Source organism: Nycticebus coucang, chromosome 21 (genome assembly GCF_027406575.1).
Source record: "Nycticebus coucang isolate mNycCou1 chromosome 21, mNycCou1.pri, whole genome shotgun sequence".
Lineage (NCBI taxonomy): Eukaryota > Metazoa > Chordata > Mammalia > Primates > Lorisidae > Nycticebus > Nycticebus coucang.
This window is the reverse complement of record NC_069800.1, coordinates 23,569,416-23,589,625: the sequence shown is the minus strand read 5'-3', so window position 1 is coordinate 23,589,625 and position 20,210 is coordinate 23,569,416.

Sequence of the window (20,210 nt, the reverse complement as noted above, 5' to 3'; positions counted from 1 at the left end):
GCAGCAGGATGAGCCCCAGAAGAAGGCATGTGCCATAATTGTGCAGAGTCCCAGCAGAGACAAGCTATGTTACAGTAAATGGTTCCAATAAGACAGATCTGTGATTCATGAATAAGATAAGAGAGGCTATCAAAATGTTCCTTGTGTATCCGTAGCATTCTAAACAAGTCCCTCCGCTTGCCAATGCATTGGCTTTGCAAACTGCTTAGTCATCCTCCCAAGCACAATTCTGCTTTGGGCTTTGTTATTTTTTCTTTAAAAATCAGCTTAAAAGTAAGAATTTCATCTTGGAAAAAGTGGCATATTCATCCATCACCACTTTAAGCAACAGTGGCATTCTAAAAGGTAATTTCAGTTGGACAAGAGGAGCTCGGCACATTATGATGACCCTTGACAGTTAGGCACCCAAGGTCCCTGCCACACAAAACCTGGTCCATTAGCTGGCGTCATCACCATCCCCCATAGGTTATTAGAAATGGGGGATCTCAGGTATACCCCAGACCTGCTAAGTCAGAGTCTTCATTTTAATAAGATTACCAACAAATTTATGTGTACATTTAGGTCTAAGAAGCAGTGCTTTAGGTTACGTGGGATCACTGGGATCCAGAAAAATAGCTTCAGAAATATGATGTTGGCCCTTGGCTCCTGTCCTTTTTCTTTACATGAGCATCACTTAAAAGCAGTCTCTCTCAGTAGGTAGTCATCCATGTGGCCACCAGCAAGTCTGGGCTTGCATCCTGATGGTTTTACCACAGAAGCAAGGGAAGAAACTTCTTTTCCAACCATTTAAGCAAAATCATCTGGGATTCATGGCTGGTTATGCCATGTACCCATCTCTGGACCAATCATTATTAATCGAACTGGTCTGATTGGGTCACATGATACCCATTGGCCAATGGAGAAAATTCAGTTCCTCCATGATCTTTGAGTTAGAAAGATGTGATTTTTCCAAAGGAAAATTGAGACATTTCTTACATGAAAATGAGGGAATAGGTATTATGCAGCAATAATGGTAGATGGTCCTTATTGGCATATTTCAAGTTAATATTTATAGCATCATTTATTGCAATCCCACCTTGTGTATGTGTTACTCCAAGTCCTCACAAGAGAAAGAGGATAGACCCCTAATTATTGTGGAAGGCTAAGCAGAAAAACAAGCCCTATGCCATGTATTTCAGAAGAAAGAACAATGAATTCTGCTTCAAACACATGGAAAAGCTTTGTGAGCTTCGGGAATGGCTTGGCTTCCAATGGAAGGAGCCCAGAGAAAGAAAGAGCTAAGATTTGGAGCTAAATCTTTGGATTTAGGAAGAAAGGCAATGGTAGATAGGAACTAGCCTGCACAGAGCATGTGAAAATGTGAACTTGCTAAAGAGAGCAATGATATCCAAAGAGAGTTTTGAGAAAGTTAAGTGGTGGAAACAATTGTGGGACAGTTACAATAATAGATAGAGGATGAATTTGATGTTTTTAATCTCCCTTCAGATGAAGAAATTAAGATTCTGTAGCCTAAATGCTTACATCTAAAATGACTTCAACTGGCTGTCAGAGACTCCAAACAATAATAGGTTAGTTATTAGCTAAAGACAATTTTCCAATGGGGAAGAATTAGAAAAGTTGGCTAAAAGTTAATTCTCAATGTCTGTTAGTTGCTTAAATAAGTTTTATGACAAATTTTGAAATAAAATCCTACTTTAAACAGCATCTAGCTGGCATAGATTATTGCAATAATAATCTATAAATTATAGAGTATAGAGCTTCTCTATGCTCTTCCCCCAGAACTGAATATAACAACTTTCTTTGATCTCAATTTAAAAAAGACTACAGGAGACAGAGGGAGGACAAGAGGATAGAAGAAGAAAAGAAGGAAGCAAAGCAAGGAGAAAGGGAAGGAAGAAGGAAGGGAGGAAGAAGGATATATAGGGGAAAGAAAGAGCAAGCAAATGGGTAAGAGTGGAAGAAAATGAAGGGGGTACGGAGACAAAGGTGAGCAGGAAGGTGTTTAATGAGGCTCACAGCATTTCCTGTGAATCAGTTTCCCATCACAGCTGACTGTAGACAGTCCTTGAACTAGTGAAGTCAAAGGTCACTCTAAGTTTGAGCCTCCCTTGCATCTGAGCTTTACATGCTCAGTCCAGACAGCCATCTGCAATACATTCAGAACATTCTCTGAAGGTAACACTGGGAAAGGACAGTTCCCTATCTGGGCATGGGAGTATGTGCTGTAACTCCTGCTGGGATGCCTGGCCTTCTGCAGAGAGGGGCCTCTCTGAGTATACTGACACTTTTCTGAGCTTTTATGTGTCTATGCTGGCCCCTGTCCTACTGTGGGAACCACTGGCCACTTCCCCAGGCAGCACTGAGCCCACAAGTGAGCAGTCTGTAGAAAGCCAGAAATAAATACTGTAGAACAAAGGAACGCAAGAATAGGGCCATCCCACTAGAAGGCATTTCCAAGCAAGACTGTCTCATCCTTACCAGTGATGGATGGCACATACTCAGGGGAATCTCTCTCTTTCCATAACAGCTGGTATATTTCAGTATACTCTACTGCCCTCCACGCCTGTCCATGGATGCACACGTGTATGCATGTACGTTTGTGTGTGTGTGTGTCTGTTGACCAAATGAACCAATTTCATTCTTCAACCTTTGGCCTTGATCTTTCATTTTCATTTCAGGAGGAATAGGTCTGAGCGTTCACAGACAGAACATGACCAATAAATAAAAATTATCCATTTAGCTAAAAAAAAAAAATTTGATTTTAGAAAGTTACTAAAATAAATGCAACAATCTTAAAAATCTATTCCAAAATATATCCTAATGTACATTTCCTACTGTACACATTTAATTGTATTTATTTATAGGTGTTTTTTGCTATCATGCTCAATATGTTGATATTACGTTTTCATTTCTCTTCACAGCTAGTCATGTTGTGTGTATGTTTGTGTCTGTAGTTTGTATATATACGGATTGTATGTGTGTGTGCAATGCATGTGTATGTGTGGTGTATATGTTTATGTTTGGGTTGGGGGAGTGTGGGATGTGTGAAATTATGGGATATTTGTAATTATGTGCGCATCTGAAGTTATGTGTATATACGTAGATGTATGCATTTGTGTGAATACATGTAGTATATTTGTGTATGTGTGTGTGCCTTGAAGTATATGCATTCATGCATGGAGTGCTAAGGGTGTGTGTATGGAGTGTGGGTGGGTATGCATGTATGGCGTATAGGGAGTGTGTGTGTTGTGTTTTGGAAAGTGTGGGGTGTGCAAGTGAAAATTGTGCATATGTGCATTTCAGATGAATATATTGAATTTCTTGATCATGTTCTGATCTAATAGTCATTTTAAGAACGTAAAAGGACATTGCTGTAATCCATATTTTTAAAAATCTGTGTTTGGAGTAGGCTCTGAATATTTGTTTTCATACACAAAGCAATTATTCTAAAGCATAGCCAAAGGCAGCCATCTTGAACTTTTGGGAAAATGGCCAAAATAATACTTCCTAAAAGCTATTTAAAATTGGAATGGACATGCCATTTTTAGGTGTCCAAAGGGATGACAGAAGATAGTTGGTGGTGTGTTATTTTAGAGGGAGAGAAAAACTATTAAAATGCTTCTGACTATAGCAACAATAAAATACTAATGAACCAGAGGAACAGATGGAAATTGAAAAGCATGTGCAATGTCAAAACCCAAAATACAGTGATTTGTTAAATTACAGGGTTTCTTCCCCTGAGAGAGGAGCTGCAGTTTGCTGATAAGTCAACGACAACCGGGATTATTACTGTAACACAGCAACGCCATTTTCTGCCTGAAACCTGCAAGAACTAATTAATTGTATAGCTTTGGTTACTAGGTTAGAACCAAGCTTCTCTGTCTGGTTTCCAAGGACTGAACTTTACAAATTATCAGAAAAGTAGCATTTTCCTAATTGTCTGCTAACTATTGTAGATAGTTGCAAAGCCTACTATCAGTTGCCGGAAGGAAAATGCTTCATGATAAATTTTGTTTGCTGTTTTGACCATTTAGAAAGACTCTTTTCCCATAGGTTTTTTTAATTCTGGAGCCAACCAGACGTCCTTAGTGAACAGAAATGTATCACGCCGAGTTGCAGCTCTAAATACACTGTTAGCATCAAGAGGGTGAATGGCTCCTAAGAAGGGTTTTATGATAGCACCATCAGGGCTTACTAGGCTGGCTAGGGAATAGAAAAAAATTGCCATTCTCTCTGCCCCAAACAAAAGGCCCCAATCTACTTCTTAATAAAGAAGGTTTTAGAAGCCTTTTGAGTACAGACAAATGAGAAATAATGTTCTGTCTGTTATAAAAGAAGATATTCTCCTTTGTTGTGTTTTTTTGTTTCCCCCTAGAAGTAGCTTTGGATTGGAACCCACATTGAATTTGTAGGCCTAATGAAAACTAGGAAGGAGCAGACAGTGGCCTGGAGTCTTTCAAGATTCTCAGGGACTTACCTCTCCCACCATATCTTTTCTTTCTTTCTTTCCAGGATTTGCTGTTTTGTTTTGTTTTTTGTTTTTTGTTTTTTTACTACCGGAGAAACTTTATTTACTACTCCCCATCACTGGTGGGAGAATAAGCAAGTGGAGGGCTCAGTAATTTATCCCAAGAATTTCCCATCAAATCACAACAGCTGTATCATACTAAGGTAGCCAGGATAGTATTGTTAGGAATAATAAAGAATTGGAAGGGAAATACATGTTTTCCAAAGGTGGGAAAGCTAAATAATGTATGAGTATATTTAGGTTATTGAATTATTTGTAATACTTTATATGAGATGGATTTTTGCTAGTGACACCAAAAGACTTCCAAAATACTGTGTTGGGTTGAATAAAAGCAAGGAACAAAATATATAGACATAATATAGCTTTTTTTTTTTTTGAAGAGAACCTGTACAAAGCAATATTTTACTTTTACAAGTATAAATGCAGAGAGAATGATCTGGAATTATGGATAATGAAAGCAATTATTCCCTGAGATGGAACTGGGTGTGGAAGGATTTAATCCTGTTACCACTTTAGAGTCTTCATCTATAATATGGGGAATGCTTTTTAAAATGCCTGCATAATGGAGTTGCTATAAGGATTACAATGTGTTAATAATAATAATAACACGTACCCAGAGTCCTGTAACACTCTAAGTGCTTTGCCTATATTTCTTAGTTTAGTATATGAGTAGAATTAGCATGTCCATTTCACAAGTCAAGAAACTGAGATACAGTAAAGTTAATTTAACTTACCAAAAGCCTCATAACTCCTAAAGCCAGAGGGTCTCAATAAGTCCTAAAAAAAAAAAAAAAAAAAAACAACAAACAAACAAAAAAAAAAACTGTTAAATGAAGAATGAGAAGGTTTGAGATCTGAAGATATTTCCAGAAATCCATGCATCATCTTGCATTTGGGGGAAATTAGTTTTGATTCATTCTTCAGCTGTAGCAAGACTCCAATACTTGATCTTTAACAGGATATTGCTTTGGAAACTTATTAAAAAGAAGATGGATGGTCTCCAGTCAAATAGGTCCACAATCTTGTGATATGTTTGATTTCTCCTTTGCCCAAATTCACTGTGACAGAATCATTAACTGATCTTAGTACTTCACCTCCTGTGGCCTCATGTAGGGCAGGGTGCACTTTCTTACCCTCTTAACATTCAGTTTGTCCATGTGAATGGCTTTGTCTAGTGGGATGGCCAATGCTGACAATTGAGTAATTCTAAACAAAGGCTTACTTATGATATTCAGTGTGTGTGTGTGGTATTTTTTATTTGTTTGTTTGCATTTGTGCCATTGTTGTAAAGAAAAAAAAAATGTTGGTATCCACTGCCTCTCTAGCCAGGGCTAGAATGAGACAAACATGAACTTGTCCTGTAGCTTGGAGCCAAATCCTGTTAAATCCAACCAAATTCAGCCAAATCTCAACTAACTCAAAGAAGCCTCATGCGTGGGAAAAATGTTGTAGTTTACCGCCACTGAATTTTTGCTGGTTTACTGTTTTCATTATTGTTGTTACACAGCATTATTCCGGCTTACTGACAGATACATTCAGCATATATCATGCCTTCTTTTTCCAATACTTCTGAAATTCATATCTTCTCTCGCCCCAGAATAGACACTTTAAGCCTACATGTAGACAATGAGAAGAGAGTTTCCTGGCTATAGCATTTATCTGTTCCAATCATGAATCAATGCTGATAATTGAGTAATCATTCAAGAGCCTAGTTCTGCTACTATCATTTCCCCTACCCCAAAGTCTTCAATAATATACTAGTATGAGATAGTGTCCCCACACTGCTCTGGCCCTTGCCAGTACTTGCTCTCTTACCTATACATTTCCACATGTAGTTTGCTATTCCTAGAATTTCTTCTATCAGCCCACCATTTCCATATCAATTATTTGAATGACTAGATTTTACTAATGATTAAAGATTCTGCTAAAGCTTTAATTCTTCTTTGAGTCTGCTCCCTTTTGGAGCAACCCCTCTTTGACATGCATCTTATGTCTTCTCCAACACATACAGTAATCACACCTGGATTTCTTGAGATAGTAATATACTTTTTTAAGCTCTCACATAAACTCTCACAAGCTCTCCATCTATGTACTTGACAATATAACTATCTTAATTATTTTCCCCTAGGAGAGATTATAATGTTGGTTTTTTTGTTTGTTTGGTTGTTTTTTTGTTTGTTTGTTTGTTTGTTTTAAGACAGAGTCTTACTCTGCTGCTCACGCTAGAGTGCCCTGGCATCAATCTAGCTCACAGCAACCCCAAAGTCGTGGGTTCAAGTGATTCTCCTGCCTCAGCCCACCCTTCCCCAAGTATCTTGGACTACAGGCACATGCGTTAACAGCCAGCCAACGTAATAGGTTTGTAGCACTGTGAGTATTTTTCAAAGTAGTCTTTTTTAAACTACTGAAACGAACTTATCCTTGAATTTCTGAATCTATTCTGTGATGCAAGTCTCCCGTTGCATGTTCAAGGTTTGGGGTGTTTTCAGAGCGCAACGTTTGTTCATTTCACACTCATGTCATGGATTGAGTCACGGAGAGTTCTACTCCTCATGATCACTCAAGGATCCAGGCTGAAGGAGGCTTCATCTCAGCACTTGTTTCCATGCTCTCACAGTGGGTAACTTGTAGAGCTGGTATTTGAACAAGGCAAATGACTCAAAAATCCACTCTTTCAAACATTACTTTATATGCCTCTCCTATCAAACAGATTCAAATGGGGATAAAGGAAATGAATTACCATCTAATGAACATTATGCAAAGCATTTTTCATTTCTTATTTAATTTCTACAAAGGTGCTAGAAAATAAGCATTATTATATCCATTTAGTAATGTTCATTAGACAGTAATTATTTTTCTGTTTCCCTATTTAAATAAGAAAATAAAAGTTCCTTAAGGTTAGTTTGCCAAAGATTATGCTGCTAAAAATATGCCGGAAACAGGATTTAGAGCCAAGACTGCTTGATATATTCCCAAGACACCACCAAAACCTCATCCTAAAAGTCATGTGAGATAAGGGAAATCCAACAAAGAGAGAACTAGTAAGGGAAGATACTCTCCAGAAATTACCTATTCCAAGAACTTTCCCAATGAAAGCACGAAAAATACTAATACCCAAATCTGATGATTTAAACATCCAATAACAAGAATATACACTTAATCTTCATTATTTGTGGATTTTGGCATTTGCCAATTTACTTATGCACTAAAACTTATTAGTAATCCCCAAATCAACACTCATGGAACTTTCATAGTCGTTGATAAACATTTAAAAGGTGGTGAAAAGGGCGGTGCCTGTGGCTCAAAGGAGTAGGGCGCCAGCCCCATATGCCGGAGGTAGTGGGTTCAAACCCAGCCCCAGCCCAAAAACTGAAAAAAAAAAAAAAAAGTGGGGAAAGGCCAGACAGTGGCTCATGCCTATAATCCTAGCACTTTGGGAAGCCAAGGCAGGTGGATCCCCTGAGCTCAGGAGTTCAAGACCAGCCTGAGCAAGAGCAAGACCCTGTCTCTGCTAAGAATAGAAAACAACTAGCTGGGCATTGTGGCCTGCTCCTATAGTCCCAGCTACTCTACTAGGGAGGCTGAGGCAAGAGGATCACTGAAACCCAGGAGTTTGAGATTGCTGTGAGTTATGATGCCACAGCACTCTACCCAGGGCAACTGCATGCACCTGTCTCAAAAATAAATAAATAAATGGTGAAAAATTTGAGTTGCTTCATTTGTGTATTTCCAGCTGAGGTCAAATAAGGTAACACCATGTAGTCTTGTCTCAGCTCTAATGAAAGCAAGAATGCTTATTACAGTCTATTTCTACATTTCTCACATTTTGCACTTTAGGCTAGTTTGCTGTTTAAAATGGCCCCAACCATAGTGCTGAAGTGCTATCTAAGGTCCTTAGATGCAAGAAAATTGAATGCGCCTTTTGGAGAATGTACATGTGGTAAAAGAAGTTTCGTTCAGGCATGAGTTATGGTGCTGTTAATGTTAATGAATGAACAATATAGCACATTTAGGAAAAAGGACAGGAAATCACCATGCTGTCTGTGTGGCTGCTCCAGAAAGTGCTAGAGTTAACATCTGTAACCTGTGATAAAGTGGTGAAAAAGAGGAAAGAGCAGCTAAATGGTGGATTCATAAGGCAATAACTGATTAAAAAAAAAAAATCCATAATGGACAGTGTTGTCATGAAAGCTAAAGAAATTTATGGTCATGTTACAGAGGGCCAGGAAAATGTCAGAACATTGGTGCTGGCTATCTGACATGCTTCATAAAGCAATATAGCATGAAAATTGTTAAATATGCAGGTTCTACAAGTCAGAGGCTGCAAAATAAGTTTCTTTAAATACCTAATGATTATTATACAGGAAGAGTTATGTGGAAGATCAGATTTCCAATGATGATAAAACTGTCTTGTCTTATAAGGATGTTGTCAAATGAGCCTTGTATAACAAAAATGGCATTTTGGTTCAGTAAAATATTGTAACCAGAGGCTCTCAGGAGCCTAATTCTGAATTTCTTCTAGGAGAAGTAGTTTAATATTAACTAATACAATGTCCATGGTGACTTTATAGAACACAGCAACTACAAATAATGAAAATCAACTGTGCATGTATATACTGGGTGTGCAAAAATATACACATATTTTAAGAGATGTTATCTGTGCATTACCTTTCAAAGTTGAATTGAATTCTGGTAGCAAGATGTAGTACGATGTTCACTCAAAAGATGGTGTTGATCAAATGAATGCTAGTGTCACCACGAGACAGGCAGGACAGTCAAAGAAAATGGCAGAAGCATGATTGTCATTCAGAAGCACAAGACCACTTTGAAGTGGTATTTGAAATTTGAAAAAGTTGTGAAAATACAACAACAATGGAAACATGAGTATACAATAGAACCTTAACACACCTTAACAATTGCACGCATTTGTGGTAAGATTGAGACTCACAGTACTGTGTGTGATGTGCTCAAGGGAAGGTCCAGGAGGCCTCACACAGCAAGTCCTGCTTCTTCTGCTGTGGTGTGAAACAGTTTACAAACTCACTACTGATGTGTACCAAGCAATGTGCACATGAGACAGGAGTTAGCATAACAAGTATACTATACACTTTTAAAACAAAAAAAAGTGGATAGTTTTCATCCCAAGATTATTACGAGACATGAGAGCTTACCTCTATGTTAATTTTCTAGGACAATGGAAAAGATGAAGATGTGTGGTTGAGTTTCCCCCATGCTCTCCTGCCTTAACATACCTCGTCTTCTACCTATGTGAAATGACTGAAGGGATGTGGAGTACCATAGAAACCCAGCTACACTGGTGGTACTTTGGGAAGAAATTGACCTGGCATGTACAGCAATATAAGTAGACACTTTGGTTAACATCACTCAAGTAGTAGTTCCCTGTAACCAGAAGTGTCCAGATGCAGACAGCAACCAATTTGAGCTCCTCTTATAACTGCAAAAGTCAAACTTGACTTGTACTCATCTTTTCTTATCAGTATATATTTTGTATTACAATTTTAACACAGGTTTTTCCTTTCTTAAAATGTGAATACATTTTGGGCACCTTATGTATATGCATACACACACACACACATATATATATATACATACACACATGTGCATGTAAATGGGGGGCGGGTGGTGGTGGTATAAACATGCGGTACTAACTGAAAATTTCCCTTGATTTCTCCAGGTAGGAATTTAATATTTCTGGGTCAAAGTCCTTCACTATTCATGTTAGCCATGAGGTATTTTCACAAAGATGTTTTCTTTCTTTTTTTTGGATCTTTTCATCCTATGTCTTTTTCAAATGAGCTTTGAAAATTAGTTAACAAGGTAATTATTACCAATACTCTTATTTTAATTGCTTTAGCCATTGTGGGAGTCTTTGGAGCGCTGATTTTTAGACCTTGGCTTTTTGTGTGAAAATGAAAAGTGATTTGGCACTGACTGTGTCTCTCTGAGAATTATTGTGAGTGGGGGAGATACACTCGATTCTCAGAGGGTGGCTAAATATTTGTTATTTTGTAGATGAGAAATTAGATTTTTTCATCTTCTGCAAAAATCCCACAGGGCTCTCTGTCAAAGGGACCATTTGCAACCTTTTTCTTTCTTTCTTTTTTTTTTTTTTGGCCTTGCTGTGTGTGTATGTGTGCTGTTAACATATCTGATATTAAGTAGGTTTCCTCTTATTCACACAGATCCTATTCTCATCTAAGAATCTAAGAATTATTTTGCTGCCAAATTACCTTGGAATATAAATTGAAAACTGAAGAGTAATAAAAAGAAATATAATTTCTACTTTACCTCCATATAGATTTCTCATCTACAGGCAGTTCTTACTGCAGTTTAAAGGTCTATGAAACACTCTAATTGTTCTACTTGATTGCAAATCATGGGAAATGCAAGGATAAGATTAGTCCATCTCAGCAAATATATTATTAAAATATTTTAAATATGTTTGCAGAGGCTGCAGAGGCTGTTGTGTATCTGTAAGGAAAGAAAATGAGGAGAGAAAGCCTTTGGGAGAGAACTCAGGTACTCTGGATTTCTGGATTGTAATTTGAATAGAACTGCCATAAATATGTAGTGATCTGGACATGCTTGAGAAGGGGATGGTAGAGAAGGTTGTGGACCTTCTGAAATGAGAGCAGAAATTTCATATGCATAGATGAAAAGCAAAACTCTGGCAGCTCTGTGTTGAGGCTAAAGGAACCAAGACTCTAGAATATAGGTTTCTAAGGGCTGGAGATCTGGAAAAAGGCACAAAATGTATTCATATAACAGCCACTGCTGGTGCCTCCTTTGTATTTATGTCTTATAGTGCCACTGTTTCCCTTCCAAATACCAGCATCTGCTTCCATTTGCCTGAGAAATCATCTGATCTCCAGAGAACATTTTACTTAAGAGTACACTGGCCAGAATTCTTGAGGAATCGTCACTGCATTCTTCCAGTGGTTCTTAAGCAATAAAATAGGACTGCCTAGCTCAAAAAAGTATCATCAATGAATACTTTGATGTAGAAGCAAGTTGGGACAGCAGTGAGCTCCCTGGCTAAAGTGGGCAGCTACAACTAGCTCCAATGTTGGTTTGCCAGATCCTCTTATAGAAATTTGACTTTTAAATCATTGGAATTAATTCAAACTTTTTAAAAAATACACAGTATAAAAATAGAAAACCATTACATAGTGAGGACTAGAACACAAGTGTCTATGACCAAGAAATTCCAATTCTGGGTAGATACACAAGATAATACACACATACTTAGAACACCAATACATATGTACTGTAATGTTCATAGAAGCATAATTCATAACATTACCACACTAGAAAGGGCCAAAATGCTCATAAATGGTAGGTGAGACAGATACACTTTGCACAGCCACACTATTGGAACTGGGCAGCAAGGACAATGAGTGAATCGTCTTTGTGACCCCCACTTATGAATGACACTCTCAAACTTCTTGCTGAACACAAGAAGCCAGAACCAAGGATGCCCCCTGTGTGAATACAGATAAACTACACAAGCAAGAAAAAGTAATTTATGCTGTTGGGAGTCAGAATAGGTTTTCCTATTCCAAATAAGTTCTTTTACTCATCAGCCACACTGCTAGGATCCTATGAGTAGTGATATATGTTCAGGGGTTAAAACATTTATGAATCCTTTAAGGTATAACTCTTCCTGATAACAAGGTTCTATAAGTCATTAATACTTTAGCATGAGTTAGGCCCCAATGTTGACAGAGGGCCTGTTAGTGTAGCTCTTATCTCTGCTAGGAACTACTGACACAGAAATGGACAAGTCAGAATCTCTGTTCTGATGATTGAACAACACCTAAATTAATTCTTAAAACCATATGCTGATTTATTTAAATTTTGGTTTGCAGGCAGAATAAGGATCAAAGACCCCATTCTTGCCAGGGGAGGGCATTACCAGAAAAAGGGAAAATTAAAAAGTAACCTGAAGGAGGAGGAACAAAGAAAAGTCAGATAATTTACCTTTAAGCTAGCCATTGCTAAATTTCCTATCTGAACAAGTTTCCTGCCTTTCTTGAAACTCTGGCCTATAGGGGATATAGCTTACACAAATACTCCTGCTGACTCTGTGAATACTCTGAGGAAAATAATGGCCATAGAAGAGACTGCGGCAAGTCCTAGAAAAAGATACATCTTCTAGGTCGTTTCCTGCCCATTAAACAGACAAAGCACATACCCATTGTGGAGATTTGCATTTGGCTGGGGCAGAGACCAGGGGAACAGCTCCAGCCCTGAAATATGGGCAGGAGGGCTTATATCCCTTATATCCCTTATTGCACCACTCTGTGGTGGTGATGAGAGGAAAATGTCTCTCTCACTGATTCCTCAGAGGAGATTAATGCCAGTGGCGTGTTTTACTCCACAGTGAACTAGCAGAGTTTAACATCTCCCTAGGAATTTGTGTATGTGTGACTCCAGACAGGCTTGTGAGGCTTCCCCCACACAAGGCTCAAGTTTCACATTCCTCAAAACTGCTCAAATCCTTAAAGTTAATAATAATAACAATAAGAGCAGATATGTTCATTCAGAGAAACTTCTGGTGCCTTTGTTCCCTCCCTCAACTTACCACCTGGGCAGATAGACTTTAATAAAAGCTGAGTGGAACAGAGACTCAGGGCCACTTTCTGGAGCCCACAAACGGGTGGTGGTCCTCTGAGTTTCCACCTTTGAAAATTTTATTCTGTGTCTCCTGTCTCTTGTCATTCCTAACTTTATATTTCTTCAGTTAATCACGTCAGTTCCACAGGTCTTAGCAAACCCTGCCCCTGAGGCAAGACCCCAACATGGTTACTGCCAGTTCACTCCCAAATGAACTGCACAGAGCAGGGATTATGAGATCCAACTCAAGTGCTTATGCCATTCATATGTTACCTTTGGAACCAAAACTGGGATTGAGTCCACTCAAACCTTAGGGCTGCTACTGCCTTTTTCTGGGTTCTCCCAGAAACAAAGGTGAAAAGAAATATTTAAATATAAACAACTTATCTGGAAGGAAATTCTGAAAAATACCAGTAGAGGAGTGATGAGTGAGGCAGAGAAGGGAAGGGGTGGAGGGTGGAGGCAGCTGGGATGTTTATACACCCTTCCTGTTAGTCATTAGTTGAGGACTGGTCCTAAGGATGTTACTTCCCTGTAACTGCCTGTGTGACAAAGATGGCTCTGAAGAACAAGAAATTCAGGACCTGAAAGTTAGAATTTACACCAAATACAATGTCAAATTAAAAAAAAAAAAAGAATCTAGAGTATATATGATAGGGGATAAGGATAGGGCTTAGGCAGCATTCATTGATTATAATCACCCAATGAGAAAGACAGTTCTTAAAACAATAATAATAATAAATACAATAACAATAATAATAATAATAATGGTGCAGATAAGAAGAGGAAAGAGACCAAATGAATGTCATCAGGTTGGCACCCAAACAGTGTCTATTACACACTCCAAGAAGTCAGACATCAGACAATATAAGGACCAAATGTGAAAATTTGTCTGTGGTTCATCTCCAAAGCTGACGCACCTGGGTGTCTACACTCATCTCTGGATAACTGGATTTTCAATATCATGATTAATGCATAGAGAAAAAGTAACCCTAGAATCTGCCTCATGGTGGGATTTCAACTCAAAATAACCTCCCTAGTGTAGAAATCCACTCAGGTGTTCCTGCAGCTGCTGCTGCCTCATGACATGCCTCACAGGTGTTCCTGCAGCTGCTGCTCCTGTGATTCCACTAGTAGGGGGCAGACTCTCTCACACATAGTCTCTCCCATCATTAGAAAGTCTTGCTTGTGGTATAATTCTGGTATGACGATGAAATCTACATCCTGGAGATCCCTACCATGCCCCCCTTTCTTACTCTCAGCCTGTTTTTCCATCCTGGGCCCAACCCGAACTTTTCCCACTCTTGCAGTGTCACCTTAGATCTACAGGTGCCTTGGACCTGACACTGTTTTCACAACACGGTGTAAGTGATGTGTAGCTGTTTTGTTTGTTTGTTTGTTTGCTTTGTTTTTATTATTACAAAATCTGCAATGCTTTACATATAAGGTAAATTAGACTCAAAAATGTTAAGTAACTGAGTGTGGATCATACAAATACAAGTGAGAAAAGTGAGGTTAAAACATAGAAAATCTGACTCCAGGGGCGGCGCCTGTGGCTCAGTTGGTAAGGCGCCGGCCCCATATACCGAGGGTGGTGGGTTCAAACCCAGCCCTGGCCAAACTGCAACCAAAAAATAGCCGGGCGTCGTGGTGGGCGCCTGTAGTCCCAGCTACTCGGGAGGCTGAGGCAAGAGAATCGCTTAAGCCCAGGAGTTGGAGGTTGCTGTGAGCTGTGTGAGGCCACAGCACTCTATCGAGGGCCATAAAAGTGAGACTCTGTCTCTACAAAAAAAAAAAAAAAAAAGAAAATCTGACTCCAATAATAATGCTTCACCTGCAAGTATGTGTGTGTGTGTTTTTCCCCTCACTATCACCCCCACTATCACTCCCAAATCCACTAATGATCTCTCATAGGGGCAATGTGCACCTAGCTCAGACCCGAGTGCACACTGACCCCTGCAATAAGACTAACTTCCAAACCAGCATACCCCAAACTTTCCTCTTCTCTCCAGTCAAAATACACTTCATTGGGGTCTCATCATCCAAAGCTTTATGCCCTTCCATAAAAAGGGCTGTGGGTTTTCCCAATGCAGCAAAGAAGGCCCATTAATTCAGTGGCTGGACATCTTCTCCAGATCATAACATACCTCTAGATAATGCCTTAATGTAGAGAAGCAGCAGGGATGAGAATTTCTGTTACTAGAGGAGGTCTATGAGAGTTGGATATTATTTCAGGGATGTGCGGTCCCACCCACTACCTATAGCCAGGCTTAGTCTTGGGTCCTAGTTAAAGAAGGAGTGGCTGCCCTAAGGAGCCAAGGGCAACAGCCACAGGAAGACCCACATGCTCCCAGCTGGGGGACACACGTGAGCTCCCCTGCCGTGACATTAAGGACTCAGCTTGCTTTTCCTCTTTAAGTAACAAAACAGTCACAGCCCTTCCCTTGTGGATTCCCCAGAGAGATACCACAAGCCTGTTGTCTTCTTATATAATTCTCAACCTCTGGAAAACAATGCAGAGAAGGAGAACCAGAGCAATTTCCATAAAGGAGTGTTTTTGTTTTTGTTTTTGTTTTCCATGGGAAAAGCGAGTGGTTTTAGTTAGACAGTTGTGTGTTCAAAGCTGGGCTCTGACTGATACTACCAATGGGACAATAAGCTAACCTCTCAAATTCCTAAGTCCCACATGTCAAGGAAATTAACCCTCACCACCTCTCAGGTTGCTGTGAAGGTTAAATGTTGTGACACCTATGTACGCTCCTTGCATATTATGAGTACTCAATTAAAGCACCTTTTCTTGTCTTGATATAAAAGCAAGGTCTCCCTTTCATTCTAGTTTAAAAAAAAAAAAAGCATTACAAAATTGAATGTGTTTCTCTCTCCCTTTCTCCCTCTCTCTGTCTGACGTATTTTTGAAAAGTAATGTATGAGGCAAGAATACAGCCCTTTCTTTGCAGAGACAGCTGGTGACAATATGCTTTAGTAGGAGAAGAGAACTCTCCAGTTTCCTACCATTGTCCCCAACATTGTGATTAACCATTGTTCGATTTTGTGTTATATCTTCCTATTCACAATCTGTCTTCACTCCTGCCAAAAAATGACCATTTATTCCTTTCTGGCTCCCCAATAGAATCTCATATTCATTCCTGATGTCAGCTGAAAACTTGTCTTTGCCTCCTAGCCTATGTGTCCTAAGTTTATTCTCTTCCTGCTATGATTTTTCTTCAGCATCTGGGTTGTTTAACTTACTGCTGCCATGGGGGATCCAGATGTGCAGCAGACACCAGGCTAAGTGGAAGGAATATTGTGTCAAACAGAAAATTTATTCAGGTTGTCATATGGATGGGAAACTGTAATTTACCTTAAGACCTGTGGCCCTGAAACGTTGTAGAAAGTTAAGATTTTTCGAACATCTTATCGAAGCATAATAACATATAAGCAGAAAAAATGCATACATGACAAATGTCTGGCTTGATGAATTTCACAAACTGGGCAAATCTGTGTAACCGGTATCCAGATTTGTCTTAACTTTTATGTGAATTGTGAGTTTTCCATATTAAAGGAGAAGAAATTTTATATCAACGGGGTCTAGTTATCCTTCTTTTCTCCAGGAATTTTTTTAGTTGCAAATAGTACCTGGATTAGAATTGACTCACCCTCCCCTACTAACCCACCAAAATAAAAACTTCTTTATGGCTTTTTGAGTGTGTACACCTGAAAAGAAGCTAAGAGAAACAGCTGCCATCTTCCATGGCCCAGCCACAGACCTCTTTAGCTTGGGCTATTGAATCTACTCTGCTTACTATATATATTTTTAAAATTTTTTCCAAATTAATATGAGAGTACAAATTTTTAGGATACATTATTCTCATTTGCAGGGTAAAGTTCCATTTGTAAGAGAGCACCTCACCCAGAGGGCGTGTTATACACCCTCACAATGTGCCCATTAGGTGAGATTCCGCCTCATGCCGTCCCTCCTTCTGCTTACTACACACTTTGGCCTCCATGAACAGATCCTAAGTTTTCAAGTAAAATCGGTGCCACTAACTTAAAATCTACATTTTCTTTCTTCTCTTCCTCACTAGCTACTCAGCATGAACTGCCAGATGAACTCCAGTGGCCCCAACTTAATTAGAAGTTTTTACAAAATAGTGTTTAGCAAGTCCTTGCAACCTTAGTGAAACAAAAGGATTCATATAACAAAATGCAAAATGTTCTAAGCATAGGGAAAATTATTAATGAATTAGACAACATTAAAATGAAGAACTTATGCATCAAAAGACTTCATAAAAGAATGAAAGAGCATGACCCAGAGCAGGAAAAGATAATAGATACATGGATAACCAACAAAGGATCTGTTTTAAAAGACTATACTTTTTAAAATCCTATAAACCAAGGAGAAAAAGACAGGTAACCCAATTAAAAAAAAAAAATGGGCAGAAGCCTTGAACACACTAAAAAAGCTGCATAGGTCCAGCCTGGCCAAATTTTACTAGAGTTAGCAGAAAACGTACATCTTTTCTTCACTGAAGTTGATACACTGCATTTCCCGTCACATCAGTTGGAGAGGGGTTAAAGTGCACAGGCTGGGAAATTAAGCTTATCCTCAGCCCGCCTTAACCAAAAACAATCTCTAGGACTATCTGGTATGTCTTCTGACAAAGGGGCATCCATTGGGAAGATTATGCCTGTTATCAAGGCAAGCAATGAGCTTTCCATTTACATCGGACTTTCATAATCTGATGAGAGAAAGGTACATTTATCTAGTCTTTTAAAAAGGAAAAAGGAAACCCCTACAAATCTGTTCATTATACCTGCCGAGAATCTAAAGGGAGGTCAATATAAAAGCAGATTATTTTTGATAGTGTTAATAAGAGTTTATTGCAAGGCCTGCCAGCCATATCTCCCTCTGTGGATTCCTGAATGGCTTAGGAGCTGGGCTATTCTTAGAGTAATGAGAAAAAGAGCCTTATCTCACACCATAAGAAATTCCGAAGATCCCCACAGCTTCGAAAGCCTTATTGAGGCACTTTAGTAGAACTAAAAGCCAGAGTGGTTATCATCACAAATACCTGCCAAATGTGAGGGATGCAGGAGGAACCCTAAGAGGCACAGATGTGCAGTTCCCATTATAGTGAATTAATAACAGCATTCCAAATACCCGCAGGTGACTGTGGCTATTTCCAGGACTAAATTTCTTTCTGAGGCAGTACTAGCAGTATTTGTATTAATGAACTAGGGTTATGGGTGACAAGTATCAGACACTGACTCTGGCTAATTTGTATCATGGGAAATATATTGGAAAATTATTGAGGGCCCAAACAATTCATAGGTGGTTGGATTTTGGAAGAAGTAGGATCAGGAGAGTGAGTGAGAGCAGGAAGCAAGAGGCAGAGCAGTAGTGTCCTGTCTGGGAAGGCCTTGGCAGGGCTTTATTTAACCCCTTTTAGTATGTATGACCTATAGTCACTGTGGTCTTGGGTCACTGGCTCAAGGTTTAAAGTTCTAGGGGAGATCATCTAATTGGCTCATCTTGGATCATAGGTAACCAACTTTCCCACTAGAAAATAAACCTATAGAGGAAACAGAGAGAGATTAAAAGCAATTGATCTTAGCCAAAAAGCTGAGAAGTGATGAGAGACAGAACATGGCCATATTCATCTTCAACAATGGACAATGGGTAGCTGAAATTCCTCTCCCCACCAAGACTAGGCATGACATCTCACTGAAAATCCCCCCAAACCTCCATTTTGCATCTGATTCAAATCTCAAATATTCATGAAAAGACCTCCATCACTATTGCTGGAGGACACAAGCTAATTGTGTCTGTGTCTGTCCCTCAGTTCCCAGTTTCACATTCTTCACTAATTATAAACATGCTTCATTTTCACTATTAGATAATGAACGCCTGAGGGGCAGAGCATGTATCTTCATAAGGAGCCCAGCTGATGCTTCAATTGTGGCTGTTTTCCTAGAACTGCTGGTGGATGAAACAATGGCTCCATCCAAACTTTTCTCCAGGCATGGCCCTGATGGTGCACATTAGACTAAGGTGTGGTTGGCTCAGGGAAGAGCTGATGTTTGGGATCAAAGCTTGTTTAAACTTAATATCTAGTGTCTGTACCCTGGAGCAAAAATGAAAGACAAGTCATTTTCCCCCTGAAAACACCCTAACTGATTCCTTTTATCTCCTCTACTCCTGACCCCATCCAGCACTCATCAAGGCTGAAGGCACTGCATAAATGAAGGTAATCCCTGAACCCAGGTGGGCTTCATCTTCCTTGTACTTTTGCCTCATGAACGTCATCCTCATTATTGTCACTGATGGATTTCTCCTTCTGGAAGGCAGGTAGCAGTCCCTCAAAGAATGTTCACTGCGAACAACATTATGTGCCAGCCACTACTTCATTTTAACTTGAATTATCATATTTAGTTCTCAAAGCTACTATAGCAGAGCTATTACCATTTCTCACTGCTTAGCTTGGCAGCTGAGCCCAGCTTTTGCTTGTGTTTCACTGTGTACCTTGTTGGAGAGGTATGATGGAGTCAGGGTGGAAACTGAAATGCAGGAGCCAGGAAGTTTGAGTAAAAAATCTCACCCTAAAATCTTACACTTAATATCCGTGTGACCTTGGACAAGTTACTTAACATCCCTGTGCCTCAGTTTCTTTTGCTACAAATGGAGGTAGTTCTAGTGCATTTGTCTTGAGTATTAAATGAACAGTAGCACCCAGAACAATGCCTAAAACATTACAGGTGTTCAACCGATGAGCAGAAGGGCCATACAACCCACTTTCATCTGCTTGACCTTTCACCTCATGACCCATCCGACCCCGTGCTGAAGGTTATACCTGTACCTGACACACAATTCTAGCCAGGAAAGACTAGAATGCATCCAGCAGTGGTCCATCTTAACAGGGGGACCCATATGTCCTCTCATCTTAACAAAAAGTACAAGGAAATCTCTTAAGATGGAAGGCTATGTCAACCAGTGTGTTGAAAATGTGTCAAAATGGTTTATGAAGCTAGTGTGTGATGCCCCATG